This window comes from Talpa occidentalis, unplaced genomic scaffold (assembly GCF_014898055.3).
Source record: "Talpa occidentalis isolate TD23 unplaced genomic scaffold, MPIMG_talOcc4v2.1 talOcc4.2, whole genome shotgun sequence".
Lineage (NCBI taxonomy): Eukaryota > Metazoa > Chordata > Mammalia > Eulipotyphla > Talpidae > Talpa > Talpa occidentalis.
Genome location: NW_023602073.1, coordinates 97,362,425 through 97,381,222, shown reverse-complemented (window position 1 = coordinate 97,381,222; position 18,798 = coordinate 97,362,425). Strand labels below are relative to the sequence as shown.

General features: G+C 34.8%; 1 pseudogene; it reads right to left on the bottom strand.

Annotated features, from left to right (window-relative positions):
* Nucleotides 1-1,188: 1,188 nt before the first annotated feature.
* Nucleotides 1,189-2,870, bottom strand: LOC119251484 (translation factor GUF1, mitochondrial-like; annotated as a pseudogene).
* Nucleotides 2,871-18,798: the final 15,928 nt, after the last annotated feature.

Sequence of the window (18,798 nt, the reverse complement as noted above, 5' to 3'; positions counted from 1 at the left end):
AAAAAAGGTCATGCTTTGAGAAACTTTAAATCTGTCTCAATCTTGAAATGACAAGCCTTTCAAGCCAAATGACTAAACCCCTCAGAGGGGAGAAGTGCATGCTGAGTCCCTCAGTGCCTCAAATAAACTTTAGAATTCTTATTAATGCAGCCATGGGTTACTGATTTGTGGAGCTTTATAACTCTTTCTGAGTTCAGATCATTTTCAGTTAATTTCCATCCTCTTGTCTACCACCTAAAATGCTATGCTTTAGTTTCCCTTTTAGAATCTAATACAATTAAAAATTCAGCAAAACCATGAACTTTCTAAAGGTACAACAAACCAAGTTAACTAATGTGACCATCACAGCTCTTACCAAACCTTCTCTCTCCTCCTATCATTTCCATTCCTTTCACTGGAACAGTAGATGTTATACTTTTGAAGATCATAAAAATTCATCATAGACAAGCCTTCATAAGCATCGTTTCTTTATCATTTCAACATGATATTTTCTCAGAACCTACCAGGTTTAGCTTACACTGCCTAACTTTCCATCAATATTCAATTGATTTTTTCAAGTTCTTGATGAATATTTTTTTCATTTTTTCATCAACCAATTGATCTAAATTATGCTACAAAGGTGTGTGTATTTGCATGACAATATGCTATGAACAAAACAATGAAAAATTCAAAATTTTGTAACTTTTTACTATGTGCTTAATATCTGTTTAAACATTGTGCATTATTGTACATGTTTGTGTATTCATATATACACAAATACATACATGTGTGTATATATATATGTATATATGAAAAAGTGCAAATGTTTTTCTCTGGCACCATGTTTGAATACATAAAAATGTTTATAGTAAGTAAAATCTTACATTTTTATCTTATATGTTTAACTATTATTGCTGTTACATAAACTCAAGCATCTAAAACCAATTAGGCTTGAATTTATAACTTAAACTCCATGTGTCTTGCAAAATATGTTTAATCTTGCTATTTATGAACATCGGCATATCTTTTGCTATCATGGAAAGATTTTCTCTGGTTCACATATATATTTCGATTTCATATATAAGTTATATAATGTCTGACTTATTTCATTATTTCACTTAGCATTATTACTTCGCTTTCCTCCATGTGATTATAATTGGCAAGATTCCTTTTTTTGATTTATAAAAATTCCTTATAATTTCCCAACAATTATTTATCAGATTGTATTTTCAGAACTTTTATAAAGTCATCTTTTGGAACTTCAACATTGCCAATATTCCTCCATTTTTTCTTTCCTTCTGCTTGTCTCTTCAAAAGTTTCATTTTCTCAAATAATATCACCACAACATTTTGCCAAAACATTTTTCCATAGGCTTTCACAGTTTCTCTTGCAATGATTTTAATTCCAATGGCATATTGAATTGCAATCTCAAATAGCTGCCTAGGAAGAGAACCCTTCAGACACTCACATATGACTTTGCCAGCAGAATGTGCTTTGTCTTTGTGTACGACATTTACTAACTCTTCTATAATATTTCCATATTCAGAGAATATCCACTTTCACAAGTTCTGCAGTCTGGTAGCCTATATATTCATAATCAAAACTAGCATATCCAGAAAATTGGCATTTCAAAAGATCATAAAAATCCACCACAATTCCATTGAAAGGAAAGAGATATTTATTTATTTATTTATTTATTTATTTATTTATTTATTTATTTATGATTTATTTTGTTTAAACAAGAACCGGGGTACAGTCCAGACAAGCGGGAGGGTGAGAGGATTCACCAGAGACAGAGTGGGTGACAGAACAGGCAGAATGATGAAATACACTGTTGAGGGGAGCAGTGGGCAAGACAGGAGAGGTCTGCTGGCCATGTAGGTTGTTCCGAGGCTGGCGGGAATCGAACCGGCACTGCAGAGGCTACGGACAGCTTCACAGCGCTGCACTCAACCACCTGCACCACCAGGGAGGCCCCAGAAAGAGATATTTAAACATGACTCCATTTTGATAAATAAACACCAAATTCTTCTGAACTGCTCATCAAGCCCAGCAAAGCATGATATATATATATATATATATATATATATATATATATATTTTAGTATATTCATCTGATGGGATAATTGTGCCAAACACAACTGGCTCCAATATTCTGTCACTTTTGGTTTTCAAGGATTTGTACAGAGTTGATGATTATTTCCTTTTCTCTATATTCCTTTATCAATTTTGCTGATGAAAGAACAGCTTTTATGAACAGTAAAGGTCTTCAAAATAACGGAAGCATTATATCCCTGCTCTAATCATTGGTTAAAAATGTCCATGTGCAAAAGTACAAGAAATCCAAACTTCCAGCCAGCACCTAGGGCAAGGCTACTATCCTGATGAACTGTCACACTGGAATCATTTAAAGTCCATTTTCCACTGTAATTTTCAGGTTATTACATTCAGATTTGTCTATAGAATACACTCAGTTTATCAGTTGGCTATTCATTAGAATTCCTACTTCATTAATTTCATATATCTTTTGAGATACAATTTTATCTCCTTTGGAAACCACTCTATAAAATACTGCTACATTGGCTATCATACCCATATACTGGTCAAAGGTGGTGTCAAATACCAAAACTCTCAGAGGATATTGATGACACACTTGAGGATGGGGTATTCTTTCAAGGACTGTTTGAAGAACACTTTCAACATTTGTTCCAAATCTAACAGAAATCTTAATACATTCATCACTTGAAATATCAAATAGCTTTTCAATTTATTTTTCAACATTTTCAGGATTAGTGTTCTTCAGATCTCTTCTTTTTATAATGAGAATTACTGATAGCTCTACTTCAAAGGCAAGAAAGAAATTTGCCACCCTTTGGGCTTGAATACCCATACAAGAGCTAAATACGTATTTTAGACATGTTCATGCCACAAGAGAAGTCAGTAATGTTATTGACATTTCTATTAAACTTATTTCCCCAAGAACGAGGAAGGCATATTAGCAAACAAGATATGGTAGGCTCAGTAAGAAGAACCAAAGGATAGATTAGCAAACGAGATCAAGATTTCCTTCTTTTTAAGGTTAAATAATTTCACATTATATATCACATTTTCTTATCAATAGTTTACTTCTATATCTTGGTTATTGTGAATACTACTGCAGTGAAGCACTGGACATGCAGATCTCTCTTTGAGATGCTGTAGGGTAAATGAGATTGTCAGGCTTTTGTGACGCTGGCCTCTGTGGCTCTCACCTGCGGCTTTGAATGCAGAATGCACTGGGGAGTGTGGGCTCAAGCAGGGTACACATGCCTGATGGTGGACACCTGGAGTGTGGTGTGGGCATGAGTAAGTGGGCACACCTGAGCCTGGAGGCTGAGGTTGTAACGGCGGTGTCACACAGGCAACTGCACAGTACGGTAATGGCGGAACAGCTACAAGAGGACAAGTGACTACAGAAAGGGAGAGAACACGAGAGAACACCAGAGAAAGCCCAAAGAGTAAAGATTTGCTGCCAAGCTCCTGGCCCCCGGCCCCCCTGTCTGCCCTGAATCTGGCTGCCTCACTACAAATTTTGTAGAAAGATCATTAAAAAATTGAAAAAGCCAATGAGGGCCCCGGGAGTCTCCTTTATCCATTTCCTGAATCGATAAAGAACTTGCCCCTTACCTTGCTGGCACTACAGATACTGATTGCAATATCTTTCTTATTCATAAATAGTTCAAATGCACCACAGGAAAATGTAAATATCTAGAATCTGGAATTTGATGTACTTCAATATACTAAAAGATACAAGGAGAAAATATCATCTCAATATCAATGAATACATCTCTAGTACATTTGCAATAAAAGGAACTTCATGTTATAAAAATCTCATTAAATTTTGTTTGAAAAAGAGGGCCTCCCTGGTGGCACAGAGGTTAAAGTCTCAGCTCTATCAAGCTATCAACAGCCAGCCATGAGAACTCATGAACTGCAGCACAAGTTCCATCCCTGGCCTGGGAGATAACCCATATGGCACAGCAGACCTCTCCTGTCTCGGAGAGGTATACTCCCCTTAGCAATGTATTTCAGTAGATCTGCCTGTTCTGCTCCCCACCCTGTTTCTGGTGAATCCTCTCACCCCCCTCACTTCTGGCCTGTATCCCAGTTCTTATAGGTATACATAAATAAATAAATCTTTTTCAAAAATTTTGTTTGAAAAAGAATGAGGGATAGACTTTATTTTAGACCAAAAATTTATTCTCTTTCAGAAATTTAATAATCAAGATGCTTAATTACTCTTTAATAAAAATGGATTTTTCCGGGAGTCACAACATAATTCTTGAGGAATAAGTGTCCTGAACATGCTTTAGGAATGTTAGTAGGAAGAATCGGGGTGGTTGTTAATCAGGATTGTTAAATCAGTGTGATTGTTAATCATTAATTTTTTAAAAAGCACATACAAAAAGCAACAGATATGTGCATTTGTGTGCATACACACACAGAGTTTGTATTTTTTACAAGAGAAATTATGAGGACAGAAATTGAAAATCTAAGAATGACATTTAAGAATATAACACCACCTCATTTCAGAAACTAAAAAAATGAAGTGTTATTAAACACTAGAAAACTGCAGTAGGGGGTGACACCATAAAAGCATTCTAATATTCTTGTGTTTTTAGAAAAAAAATTAGAGACACTGACTTTACACCTTGTTAAATGTATATATTAAAATTTTAAAGATGTTCATTAGAAGATGAAAAACTAAATGTCTAATGATTCAGCAGTGGAGGTGACGAAGTAGAATAATAAGTACCAATCCAAACAAAGAACCAAATTCTCAGCATAGAAAATAAAACACAAATAGAAGTTAAGAAATAGTAAGTTTAAAAATAAATACAATTATAAAATTAATGACAAGAAGTATAAATGGACTATACTTGCCAGTAAAATCTAAGGCTGAAAAATTCCCATTAGACATTGTTTATAAAAGGTGTACTTGAAATATGAAACAAAGTGAAATGGAAGTGAAATCTAACGGAATTGGTACAAGTAGAAAAATTACAGCACATGCAAATATCAACCCCAAAGGAATTATTGATCTAATTGTGACATATAAAAATATCTGCTTTTAAGTGGAGATTTTAACATAGAAAATTATACTTATAATGTTGGGGAGAAAATATTTCTTAAAGAGGACTCAAAGGCTTTCCTGGTGACACATGAGGTTAAGACACAACCTACAAAGCTACCCGCAGCTATACTGCGGCACAAGTTCAATTCCCGGCCAGGAAGCTACCCAGATGATGCAGCAAACCTCTCCAGTCTGACCCAATGCTTCCCTCAGCAGTGTACTTCAGTAGATCTGCTTGTTCTGTTCCCCACTCTGACTCAGGTGAATCTTCTCACCCCCACACCTCTGGTCTGTACCCTAGTTCTTGTATGCATAAACAAATCTTAAAAAAAGAGGACTCAAGAAACACTATCAATTAAAATATAGCATATAAAATGGATTTGAAAACATTAAGAGCATCTGCTTATTAGCAGAGGTCATCAAAGAGTGAAAAGGCAAGTCACAAGTTCCAAAGTACTTACAATCCAGACATGCAACAAAGACTTTTCTACAAATCGAAGAAAATGAGAGACAATGCTTCTAAAATGCCACAAGAAAAGCTTGTAAATATATGTCCCAAAGAAAACTATCACACATCAATAAACTTTAGTCTCAGTTATCAGTAAAGTTGTCAAAAAAAAAAAAAAACTGCTCAGGGGCAGTTCCAAAAATGACCCCAGGCCTTGATAAAATGACAAAATACTGAAAATAGACTAAATGTTTGTGATCAAGTGAAAGAATAAATTAAATCTGAAATCTGAATGCAATGGTATATCTGAAACCATTACAAATTAGAGCTATGTGAATTAGGACTACATACAAACACAACACTGGACACCAGAGAGAATTTCAAAACAAAAAGAGAGTATGACATCAATTTTTATAAAATGTGTAAGATTATTGTTTACTATTTCAGTTGCATTCATATAGCAATAGAAGCAAACAAATGCTTGAATAATAAATATCAAATTCCAGATAGTTTTTTCCCCACTAGGAAAGTTAAGTGTGGACAGTCAGCCTAGAAGACGCTAACAGTATTTGTAAAGGTTTATATCTTAAGCTATGTGAAAGGTACACTGGTGTTTATTGATCATCCTTTACACTTTTGTGAATAACTAAAATATTTCATAATAAAAAGCAACACAAAATACATCACCATCAACTCCATCACTCCCACCATAATCTTGGGTTCACAGCATATCGATTTTGCATGATATTACGGTAAGTGGGAAGAAAAATAAACTATTCACAGATAAAAGTGTTCTGCTGACCCATCTTTCAAAGAACACTCAACAGGATTCCTCAGTAGGGTACATTCCTGAGTTATTTATCCAGGACTATGGGCCAGGTTGGGATGTTCTTTTTGTGAGCAACTATGTGTGGTTGTAGAAACTGTCTGTGGTGTTTTAGAATAGAGCAAAGCTAACTGGACCACATGGAAGTATAACCCTCAATTTTGAACTCATCAGCCAAGTGCTTTCAGAAACTGAACTAACACTAGTAAATGTCTACATCCTGCATGATATTTTCTACTGTGTGACGTTTGTATTTATTTCTATAGATAGTAAAGGTATCAACCATCAAATGACTATTCTGATTTGTATTCCTTAAAAGTTAGGAATTTATCTGCATACTTTTTGAGGAAGAATTTTAGGTCTTCCTTGATTTCTAATCATTTAAAATTTTAGGATTTACTTCCTTAACTCATACCTTTATCCTTGCAATAATACCGAATAGAGCTATCTTTCATATTGTAAGCATAACAAAGACTATATGTTGTGTAATCCCAGAGGTTTTCTGATGAGTGCTGCATAAGTTGAGGTCCATTTAACAAATATGATCTCATGCACTGTCAGCATATGTGTACTCACTATAATTAAAATGCAATAACAAGAAATGCATGGCAAATGAGTTTTAAACCTCTACCGATATATGAAATAACTTCTCCCTTCCAGGGTCAATTGAACCACATTTCTCACTTATTTTGCCCTTTGTCTCCATATAGATCTACAATACTAAGGGGAAAGAATTCCCTTTCTCATTATAGAGAAACACAGTAATAATTTAATTTCATTGCTCAAGCTAAGTACTTTAAAATATTACTATTTTCATGGTAATCCCCTTTCCATTTATTATACTGGAGAATATCTGCAGACTTTTTTATTCAAACTGCATCCATAATGCTATCAAATGTAAGCAAATTGTGCCTAAACCAATCATAACATAGCAAGTCTTGAATTAATATTCTTAAATATTGTGAATAATTTCAGAAATGCTATCACATTTTCTCTCAACATGAAAGAATCAAATCAGTTGTCTCATGCTTACAAAACCTAAAAATAAAACTTGGAAAAATTCAGGATCCAAATATTTGGCCTCAAAATTTTAAAAAAATGCTGAAATTCAGATATTTTCCTTTGATTAAGGTTGGTATTTGTTCAGTTAAATCTTTTGGATATAAGCAGATTTTCTTCCCTCCTCTTGCTGTTTACATGGCATGTACAAATAGTCCCTCCTCCACAAACACCCACTGCAGCTAAAACATTTCACTGTCTAGAATAACCTGAAGATTGAATTTATTGGATAACTTACTTCTGTCTAATAATAGAAAGCATTTTCACTTACATGGAATTTTTTTATAAATTTTTCATTCAAATAATTGATACCATATAGACACATTTTCATTTGAATGAACAAGCAAAATAAATCATTTCCTTTTTGTTTCTTAGAGAAATAACAAGACAGTTAAAACATTTTATTATTGGGATAGTAAATGTTATTTACTTACCTTCAGAAGAAATGTCTTACAGTACTTTAACATCATTTTACAGTTTATTTCACAGAGATTTCTTTTAAAGAAAGAAAAAATCAATGACCATATACAAGCTAAATAAGACCAACACATTACATAAATGTCACCGACAGTTTTATAAGAAGAGCTTTAAGGAAAGGGAATGACTATTGTATTTCTTTATTCTTTTCCTATGTCAATTAGCTAGTCATCATCTACTACTATATTACAGATTAATGTTTTAAGGAACCTGGTATTATGTTTACAGCTAGTAGCAAAACAATAAGTAGTTGATTAATTAAATTAAAAGATAATGAAGTTTTCAAAGTTTTTAAATTTATTCTACAATACATGATTAGCAACAAGGAAAGAGCTTCACCTATTTGTTAAAATTTCTCATGTAATTATTTTTTTCTTTTTGCTTTGTAATTTTGGAAAACAAGCCAAGTTATTTGAAAATTATTGAAAATTTAAGGAAGACAATTGAGTCAACTAAAGACAATTGACAACATTTAACATTGTGTTCAGGGAGATACCATATTCTCTGCTTCTACTTAATGAGGAATGGAACTGAGTGGCCAGGTGAAATACATAATATAGAAGGCAGAGAGCTCAGGGAGACAGGTGGAGAAGAAGGGCATGGCTGCTTCTCAGCTTTGGACTTGCACTAGTGATTTGGCCAACCCCAAGGAGACATGAAGAAGGAAGACATGTAGAGACACTTGGAAGAGGCACATGGGTGAGAGGCACATGGAGAGGCTAACAATGGCAGTCATTCCTTGATTTGTAATTTGATTTTGCTTCTTTTGTCCCAGATTTCCAGGTCCCTTTCACCTCCCTTTCTATGGCTCTCTGCCAGAAGTTACCTTCGACTTGTGGTAAAGTGTTGGGCCTCAGCAGTCCCACTTTGGACCCGCCCTGTTTGGCCATGCATGTACCCATGATGGGATGGGTAACTTTAGGTGTTTTTTGGAATAACTCTCTTCTCTTTTTTCTCTCTATACACACCATTTCTATTAAAGTTCTTCTATACTAAGAGTATACTTTGTCTTTGTGCACGAATGGAATGGCCAGACCCTGTTAGAATGTGCAAGTTTTGGGGTTCCGGTTTACCCCTCAGTCTGTGAGCTAACAATTATTTTGTTATCTATTACACACTTCTATTCAACATGCCTTTACCAATGAGATTCCTTGAGGTGATTTTCCTCTAAGATACTGGATTCCAGTAGGGTGTGTTACCTATGTAAGCACCCTGATTGCTCATATTACATCCTATATGTAGTGATATTGTAATTAAAATGATTCACATATTTTTCAAATGTTCAAGCACCATGATAAAGGCTGAAAAGATTCAGAAAAATGAAACCTGTCATGTTTGTTTACCAATATATTTTTTAATAAATCAAAAGAGATGAATTTCTAATGTATTGATACATACTCTAATAATATTTTAACTACATTCCATGGAATCACTAATGGTAAATTAACTGAGATAGGGTATGGAAGGCTTTCAGAGCAGGCAATATTTGAACTGGATCTTGAGGAACAGTGAGAGGAACTTTATGCAAATGATGAAGTTTCCCAAAATTCACTCACTGGAGATGAATTTAAGACTTATGTCAGCATCTCTGTTAATAGTTCTTACATATTTTCCTTCATAGGACTTGTTTTATTACATTTTAAATAAATGTATTTAAAAAGAAAGCTTTACTAGTTTTCAACACATGAAAAACCATATTATTTGTGACAAAGAAAAGGTGCAATTTTAAAATATAGTTATGCTGAAAACAAAGTGATCATATTTTATATAGTCACTGTTCCTTTTAAAGTCTTCACAAGACTTTAAAACAATCAAGTTTAATCCAGGTTTGCTTTCCTTCTTACAAAAGGAATTTAGCACATGGTAGTGGGTTAAAATAGAGACTTATTTGAAGAGATAGCAACACCCAGCTGCTTTGTGTTCCCCCCAAATTAATTTGATAAAACCCTAAACCTCAGCTGAAGGGTTATGAAATACTTTGTGAAGTGCTTAGATCATGATGGCATTAATACCCTCATAAGAAGAGACCAGTTCTCCATTGTTTTTCTCCAGGTGAGCACAAAATCAAAAGATAGTCCCTCCAGCCAGGAAAATCATGCTCACCAGAAACCAGCCTCACTGACACCTTGATCTTAGACTTCCAGTGTTTGGATCTATGAAAAATAAATTTCTATTTAAGCCACCAAGTATCCAACATTTTGTTATGATATCTCAAGCCTACTAAGATATACAGGTGTGTGTGGGGGGATGCAAATAGGAAAATGTAAGCATTTACAAGTTGTAAGGCAATTAGATTTATCTATGTCTATAGTCTCCTACCTATCATGCCTATTGTAAGTGGAAACTCCATAATGAAAGCCTGAAGTCTATAATGAAGGTCCTCATGAACACAGATACAGAGATGTGAACAAACGCCTCATAGTTGGGGAAAACAAATGATCTAACACTGTAAAACTAATCTTTTAGAGCTTAAATTTAACATATCCGTGGGTAATGTAGTGGTATGAGTACTGAGGGATATTTTCTGATCTAAACCATTTAGCCTACACAATGATATTAGTTTTCCACTGCCGCATAACAAATCACCACAAACTCAGTAGCTTGAAACAATAGACATCATTATCTCAGTGCCCATGCATCAGGAGTCGGGGCACAGCAGACTGCGTCCTCAGTGCCATCTTTGCAGCTACAACCAAGATGCCAGATGGGCTGCATTTTCATCTAGAGACTACACTGGAGTAGAATTTGCTCCCATGATTACTCAAAATATGTATCCTTGTGATTATTGGACCAAGGGTCCCAGTTATTTGCTGGACGTCAACTGGAAGCTTCAGTCAGAGACCACCCTAGAGGCATAGTCATTCCCAGAGATCACCATTATTTCTTGTCCTGTGGACTTTCCCAACATAGCTATTTACTTAATCAAGCTGGCAAGAAGAGTCCCTGGAGCAAGTCTGCTAGCAAGACATTTCCTTTGATTATAAGCAATTGACAGGGCCTGCCAGCACTCAGAGTAGGGATTTTGCAAAGGCATTAATACAAAGAGGTAAGGATCTGAAGGGCCACTGTACAGTATTGGGCAAAGCAGTGTAATGCAGATCTCCCCATCCTACCCATTTAAATCTTCTTTAACTTCAGGCAATAAAAAGTAGAAGGAGAGGGAGGAGAAGAAAAAAGGAAGTAGCAAGAACAAATAAGCGAAGAAAAAGAAACATTGTATTTGTAAATTTGAATATGAAAGTAAACATGTAAATAACCAATTACCCGACTTCTAATCTCCAAACTTCATTTCAAAGTAAAGAAAAATTGCCAGCATCTGGATACAGCATTTATAGGTGGATATAGCTTGTAATGGATATACTGTTAAGGACTCCTCCTGAGTCATGGGTGGATAATTGTTGGACCCCCACTGTTATTTAGTTACTTTCGTATTATGAGCACATAACAACCAATCCTCTGATTGGGGCTAAGCCTCCTTATACTTCCTCATCTTTTCTCCCTCCTGGGCCATCAAAGTGGAGATCATTGTTTAATCTCCTTTTAAGTGCAGAAGCAGGAGGCAGAAGAGGAAGTATATTTTAACATAGATTGACATAAATAACAAAACAATTTCTCTACTGCCTTTCTTCATTACAATCACAACCAGATCATTATAAAGGAGCTTTGAAATGTATCCGATGCCCTAAGAATCTATTAAGGATGAAGGACTGTCTGACTCCAGAGTCCAAACATATGACTTCAAGGTTTGAGCAATGGTGGTGGGCAGGATCCCACTACCAACAAGACACAGGACAGTGAAATGATGATAGTAAGAGAAGAATCTGACAGTGTGGACCATTTAGGAAACAACTGTAATAATACCAGGAGGAATGATGATGAAGCTTGAGCTATCCAGGGGAACCTGGGAAGATAATACATGGAATGAAACAGGGATGAGAGGATGAGAAAAAGAAAGCAATTAAAAGATGACAGTGAACCAATTAGCAATTATTTGTGGACTTGAAAACAGAGCATAAACATAGGTGCTAGAACAAAGTTGTGGCTAGGCACTTGACACCAAACAATTTTGGGAGAAGAAGGCCTTAGGAATAAGAAAGTAGAGGAAAGTGCTACTTATTTTTTTCAAAGACACACAATAACGGTCATGATGTTTTGTTTTTTTAAAAATTTTTAATTTATTTATGCATACAAGAACTGGGGTACAGGCCAGAGTTGTGGGGGGTGGGTGAGAGGATTCACCAGAGACAGAGTGGGGAACAGAACAGGCAGACTGACTGAAATACACTGCTGAGGGGAGCAGTGGGTGAGTCAGGAGAGGTCTGCTGTGCCATGTGGGTTGCTCCCTGGTCAGGGATCAAACTCATGCTGCAGTGGCTGTGGGTGGCTTCATACGTTGCGTCTTAACCCCTAGCACCACAAGGGAGGCCCAGTGGTCATGATGTGTTAATGTATATCTGAATAGGTAAGAAAAATGAAAAAAAGTAGGTAAAATATCATTGGTGTTAGGCATCTCAAAGAAAAGGAAGAAAGCTTTGGTGATATTGAAGACCTTTGGTTTCCTTCCTTTTTAATAAAACAAAGTTCGTAGTCAGACCATAGACAATGAAAAATTAGTGAACAGAACTAAGCAATGGCAGTATTTCATAAATGTGAACTAAAATTTATTAAATCATGACATTCATCTGCTCACTACTTTGATAACATAGATCTATTCTATTTTTAATCCTGAATAATTTAAAAAATTACTCTACATTAAATATTTAACCTATTCAAAATTATCCTGTCCTAAATATATCAATTAAATGCATATATTATATGCAAGATCACTTTTATTAAACCAAATTAAATATTGAACTAAATTTAATAATTAAACTGGATTTCATATTAGATCAATTTAACACACAATGTAAAAAGTTCAGTTTGTGCAAGAATGAAAGGGTAACAGAAACAAATATTGGATAGGTTTTAAAGAAGACATAGCTATAAATTTAGTTAATAAAATATCCAAAATACAGATTGCAAGGTAATGTTTATGTGGCATACGCTTTATTGTATAGATGCATGTGAAGATAAAAAATTGTGTTGCTAAAGTGTACCTTTGTTCTAGAGATAGATGTCAAGATATTCATGACTTCCTAGAATTTTCAGTCACTACCATAGCATATATTTTCCCTCATAGAATGTAGTCAAATAAATTTGAAAATCCCAAAGTATTTCTTCAACCTCAAATGAGAGTTACTTGTTCATAATAAAAGATGAGTTGGGATGAATGCCTGAGCAATTAACTAGCCACAGTTATTCTCCAAGTTTATTCATTCATTGGTAAAAAAGATAGATAGATAGATAGATAGATAGATACATACATACATACATACATACATACATAGACACATAGATACATAGATACATCCACAGATACATAGATAAATAGATACATATGGATATAAAAATATATCTCTCTATATATGTGTGCGTGTGTGTACTGGGTGCTATTCTAGGTACTGAGGGTATAGAAATGTATAAAACATAAAAATCCCCTGTTCATATAAAATTTCATTCTAGTGTGTGTGGGAGTGGAGGGAGAAGAAAGAATCAAACAAATAAACACATAACACACCAGCAATATGAAGAAAAATCAAGAGCATGGTAAGGAGATGGAGACTGGCAGGGAAGGGGATAATATTTTATTTCAGGTGCTAAAGGAAGGCCTTTCCAGGAAGGCAATTACAGTTTTAGTTTCCCGTATCAATTGCAATGTGAGAATGCAAGCTCCCACACACCAATAACAACTCCCAGATCCCAGCAGGGAGTGCCAGAGTTTATCTAATTTTTGACACACACAATCCACCCAGAGATAGACACAAATCCTACAGGTTAGAGATTCAATCTTCTAATACCACCGTCCACCTCAGACACAAGGCACAAGCCCAGGTTGACACGTGAGCTTCTGACAAGCCAGTTAGAGACTGGAGATTCCCATGCATTCCTCCTCAGATTTCAGGTGTCTGTCTCAAGCCCAGATTAATATTGTGTTTCTGACTGAAAATAAAGTAAAGACTCCCAGGACGCCCTCCTCACATTTGATTAATTTACTGAAAGGGTACACAGAACCCAGGAAACCAGCTTACTCACTAGATCACCAATTTATTACAAAAGCTTTAACTCAGGAACAGGCTCAAGCATGGGACAAAGTACGCAGAAGTGTGCAAATCTTTCCTGCCTCTCCAGACCACTATTCTCCCCCAAATTTTCTGGGGTTTTCCAGTCCCTAGCCCATAAGTTCTCTGAAGTCTGCTCATCTTTGGGGCTTTTACAGAAATGTCATTGCATAGGTATGACAATGAACTCATTGGCCACTGGCAGTTTCTACTTCATTCTCCCTCCCCTTCCTGCAGGACTTGGGATGTGGCTGAGAGTAGTGAGACTGAACAATTAGCTCAGGGCTAAAGGTAAGTAAATGATTCCTTCTCATATCTTTTCATCACACACCTTCAGGTTGCTTGCAAACTGTCCCAAAGGGGAATATTAAATTCAGTAAATTTTTGACATCATACATACCCAAAAAGATTGCAAAATCCTAAACCCTCATGCAACCTTCAATTAAGCTCAAAGTATAATATTGTTTAAACATAAATTTTAAATTTAGACTCCAATCACTAATAATATAAGATTAGTGCTATTATTTGCTTAACATAAACTGCAACTCATAGTCTGAAATCTTTCTTAAATGCAATCATCCTATTCTCTACCTTTGTAAGAAGGAAACATTGAACATGGTTGAAGCTTCTTTGATGATTGAAAACCTTGCAGGGCCTGGGAGTTCCCACTTTGAACATAGTCTCACTTGGCTTGAACTATCTGCAGAAATAAAAGGTATAGGAAATTTAATTTATACTAAAAATGAGATACTATTTGGAAGTGTACTTGAGACTAAAACTTGAAAATAAAGTTTTTTCTATAAAATCAATTTCAGAAAAATGTCTTACTTTTATAATAGAAATCTGTGATTACTTAGTTTCTAGTGAATTTATTTATCTAACAATTAAATGATTTTAATTTCTACCAAAAACAAAGCAGATGATAAAAGAAGCAAGCCCACACAATTTAGTATATAGTCAGTTTGGGTGGTTCCATATTTTATACATATTCTATTTTCTACATCATTGTCACACATCTGCAAACACATACTGCCTCTCTGTCTTGTGGAATAAGTAGAACTGTGAAAGCTAAAACTCTCTCAGTCAAGAGCTATCATCTGTGAAACTTGCTTCCCCAGGAGATGCTTCCCTCTCATTGCCATGACATTTTATCTAGCAAAGAATTTCTATAATGTCTATTTGGTAGTTTTGTTTGTTTCAAGCTAAAATAGTGAGAAACCAAATTTATTTCAGTCAAATGAAAACCATTTGCCTTGTCAACTTACTGCTATCACTGTAAGTTTCTAAAGGTCTCAGAACAATGTGTTTTTCTTTCCTTTCCAAGATCTCCCATGCTTTCAAAAGGGATCTAGCATGCTATATCTCTCCCAAGATTTAACTCCACTGAACCAGATTGAAATATCTAGAAGAAATTACTGCCACTACTTCTTAATTCTCTATTGCTGTCTCACCCAGATTTTGACCAAATTTTATTCAACAGCATTTGACTTATTTTATGTACTCTTTATATTCAATATTTTATATCAACAAAAAGTCTTACCATAAAATGAAGTATGTCCTAAACCTAAATAAACTCTAGTGATTTCTCCCCAAACTGTCTTTTCTTTTGCTTAATTTGCCTAGATTTAACTTTCAAGGAACAAAAAGCAGACCTGTCTGTAACTTATACTCATGCTCTCTACTTAAATAAGCTTAATTCATGAGAAAATAAGGCAGTTTAGATCACATTTAAGCAACTGTCTAACATATTAATTCTTTATACCAAATTATATCCAAATTAAAAAATAAAAAAAGGATTTTATTGATGCATTAAATTATTGTGTTCCAGTCAGAATCTTGTACATATTTTTAAAGATGTCTTCCTTGTGTCATGTTCTTCCATTGTATTCTTGTAATATACAAGACAATATTATGTACACAATTAATGAAAAATATAAAATTTACTAATGCAACTTTTTAGTTGAAATAATTAGTTCTCCTTTGGAGCTTTTTTTAATTATCATTTTTGCATCCATTTAATGAATTAATTAATTGTAGATATTTATCGCCAATGGGCTGCTAATATTACAGACACAACCTGACACTTACCAATAATAGAGCATCACCATTTACAAAGTATTCTTGGTAAAAAGTAAATCTGAATCTAATACAGTAGTCATTTGCAACATATAGAAATTTAAGTTATTTTTTGCATTTATATATAGATTCCAATGATTAATTGACAATTATTTATACATTCTGAAGTGTTTCATCTATGGAGCAATTGAAAATGTGTGTGTTGATACCTAGGTGACTGAATTTAAGGCTACAGTGGAACAAATATTACAAAAGAGGGAGAAAATTCAAATACACATTGAGTCTAAAAGAACTCTCAATTCCTCTATTTGATGTTGTTTTCACAATAATTTTGTACTATTTATCAGTGTCCAATATTATTTCATGTCTATTAATGCTTATATTAGTAGAAAATGAAAGATTTGAACTTGCTGTACTTCAATTCTAGTATGTCAGTGATTGGAGCAGAAGTGAACCAAATTCAGGCAAGCATGTAGGCTACATCTGGCCTTTATTAATTTTTTTTTGTCAATTTTTACTCTTATTTTAAAGGGAAAGTTGAACTATAGCCAGGATTTTCCTTGAAAATAGAAAATTGGAATTGCATTGTCGGGAATTGAACTGCTGCCTCCCACGGTAAGCGAGAATTACGCCACTGCACTGTAGTGATAGCTCATAACTGATATGGTGGTGGGAAAGCAATGAGCACTATAATGATGAAAGAAAAAATAAAAAGTGGGTAAAGTGGCATAGTAAATTTTGGAATGGAATATCAAGTGACTAGAGATAGAATACTAATTAGTTATTAGAATTTACTAATAAGACATACTTACTAATTAGACATATTAAAATCATTTTCTAAGCCGCTTTTAAAAGCAGCCCTTATCATGTAGTTGTATATCTGTCTACAAATTCTACCAAGTTGTGAGACTGCAGCATCCACTTATATTATCCTAGATATTTGCACAAACTGAGAAAATCTCCATTAAAGTCTTCATCATGCTCCCAAATTCCAGAAAGTGGTTTTCAAGAAACATGACAGTTAAGCAACTGACTTAAAAGTAGTAGAAGAAAAAACCTCAGGTATTTCAAACCTCACTAGCAGTTTTCTTCTTTAGTGTAGTATTGAACCATTGCTGTCAATTCTTCACACTCTCCATTAAATAAGTTTAGACATCTATAACCTTTGCCATGTCTTCATAGCTTCCCCACTTAAAGGCAGTCTATTCCTCTACACTTCTGATGTTGGAATTGAGGTGACATACATGATCAACATAACGTGGGAGAAGCGAGGATGTGGTAGTTCCAGGCAAACACCACAGAAAACATTAAGTATTTCTGTTTATCTTCCTTCACTCTACTAAAAATAAGTCTCAGCTACCTATTGGTTCATACAAATAAAAAGCATGTGGAGCAGACCTAACTCAACCAACTTCAGCAAGGACACAAGGTGACCAATGTAACCAAAAAGAGCTGCATGTTCTAACCCTCGGGATTAGGGTTAAGAAAAATGAATGCCATTGTTAAAAATGACTGAGTTTGGACTCTTTTTTTTTTTTTTTTTTACTATGCAGCATTATTGCAGCAATAACTGACTAATATGGATAGTAGGCCCACACTGAGAGAACAAAACAAACAGGAATGCTTCTCAGAAACAATAGCTAATTCAGTGATGCAATAATATAAGGATAAACTTTTTTTTTCTTGCAAATAGAAGAACTGGGGTATAGACCAGAGGTGTGGGGGTAAAAGGATTCACCAGAGACAGAGTGGGGAGCAGAACATTTGATCTACTGAAATGCACTATTAAGGGGAGCAAGGGGACAGGAGAGGTCTGCTGCACCATATGTGGGTTAGTTCCCTGGCTGGGGATCCAACTCAGGATGCAGCTGTGATAGTGCTGAGACTTAACCTCTATGCCACCAAGGAAGCTGAAGGAAAACCATTTTAATAACAAAAACTATCATATTTTCTTTTGGTTACACTGAATGATCTCTATGAGTCGATCCAAATAAAAGGAACTAAGTAAGATTTGTCTGATATACCCATTTAAATATAACCTAAAGGTTTGAGGTACAAAGTATTTTATGAACAAACATGTGAGGCTAACTAGGACTCATCTCCAACATCTCTAATTAGACTTGGAAATGTCCTTGTGAAAAATAGAGATAGACATGTGTGGATGGAAAGGAATTTGAAATTTTGTCTGTTATCACAATTAATTCCTAGGAATCAGGCAATGCCTCATCCTAACCTGACTCAAAATTTTGCTTTTCTCAAACCTTGTATAACCTCCAAATATATAACAACATTTTACATCTCCTCTCACCATTTGATCTCTCTTCTCCACACAAAGCCTTGTCATGACTGAAAGTAAACAAAGGGATGATTATTAGGAAATATCAAATTTTCATCTCTCTAGGGAGTCCCTAATTTTACCTTTGTAGTTTTTACTACGGGCTCCTGAGAAACAAAAATAACCCTGAGATTATTTTTTTCTGAGAGAATTTATTCTATTTGTTCCTGAAAACCACCCGAATCATTCATACATACGTGTTCTGTGAAATAATGTTGTATCCTTAAAATACATTTCCCCTTTGCTTACAAAATACTATAAATATTTTAAATTATATTCATGCTACTTGTAATTAATTAATGGAGAAATCAGTTCCAGGGTAGGAA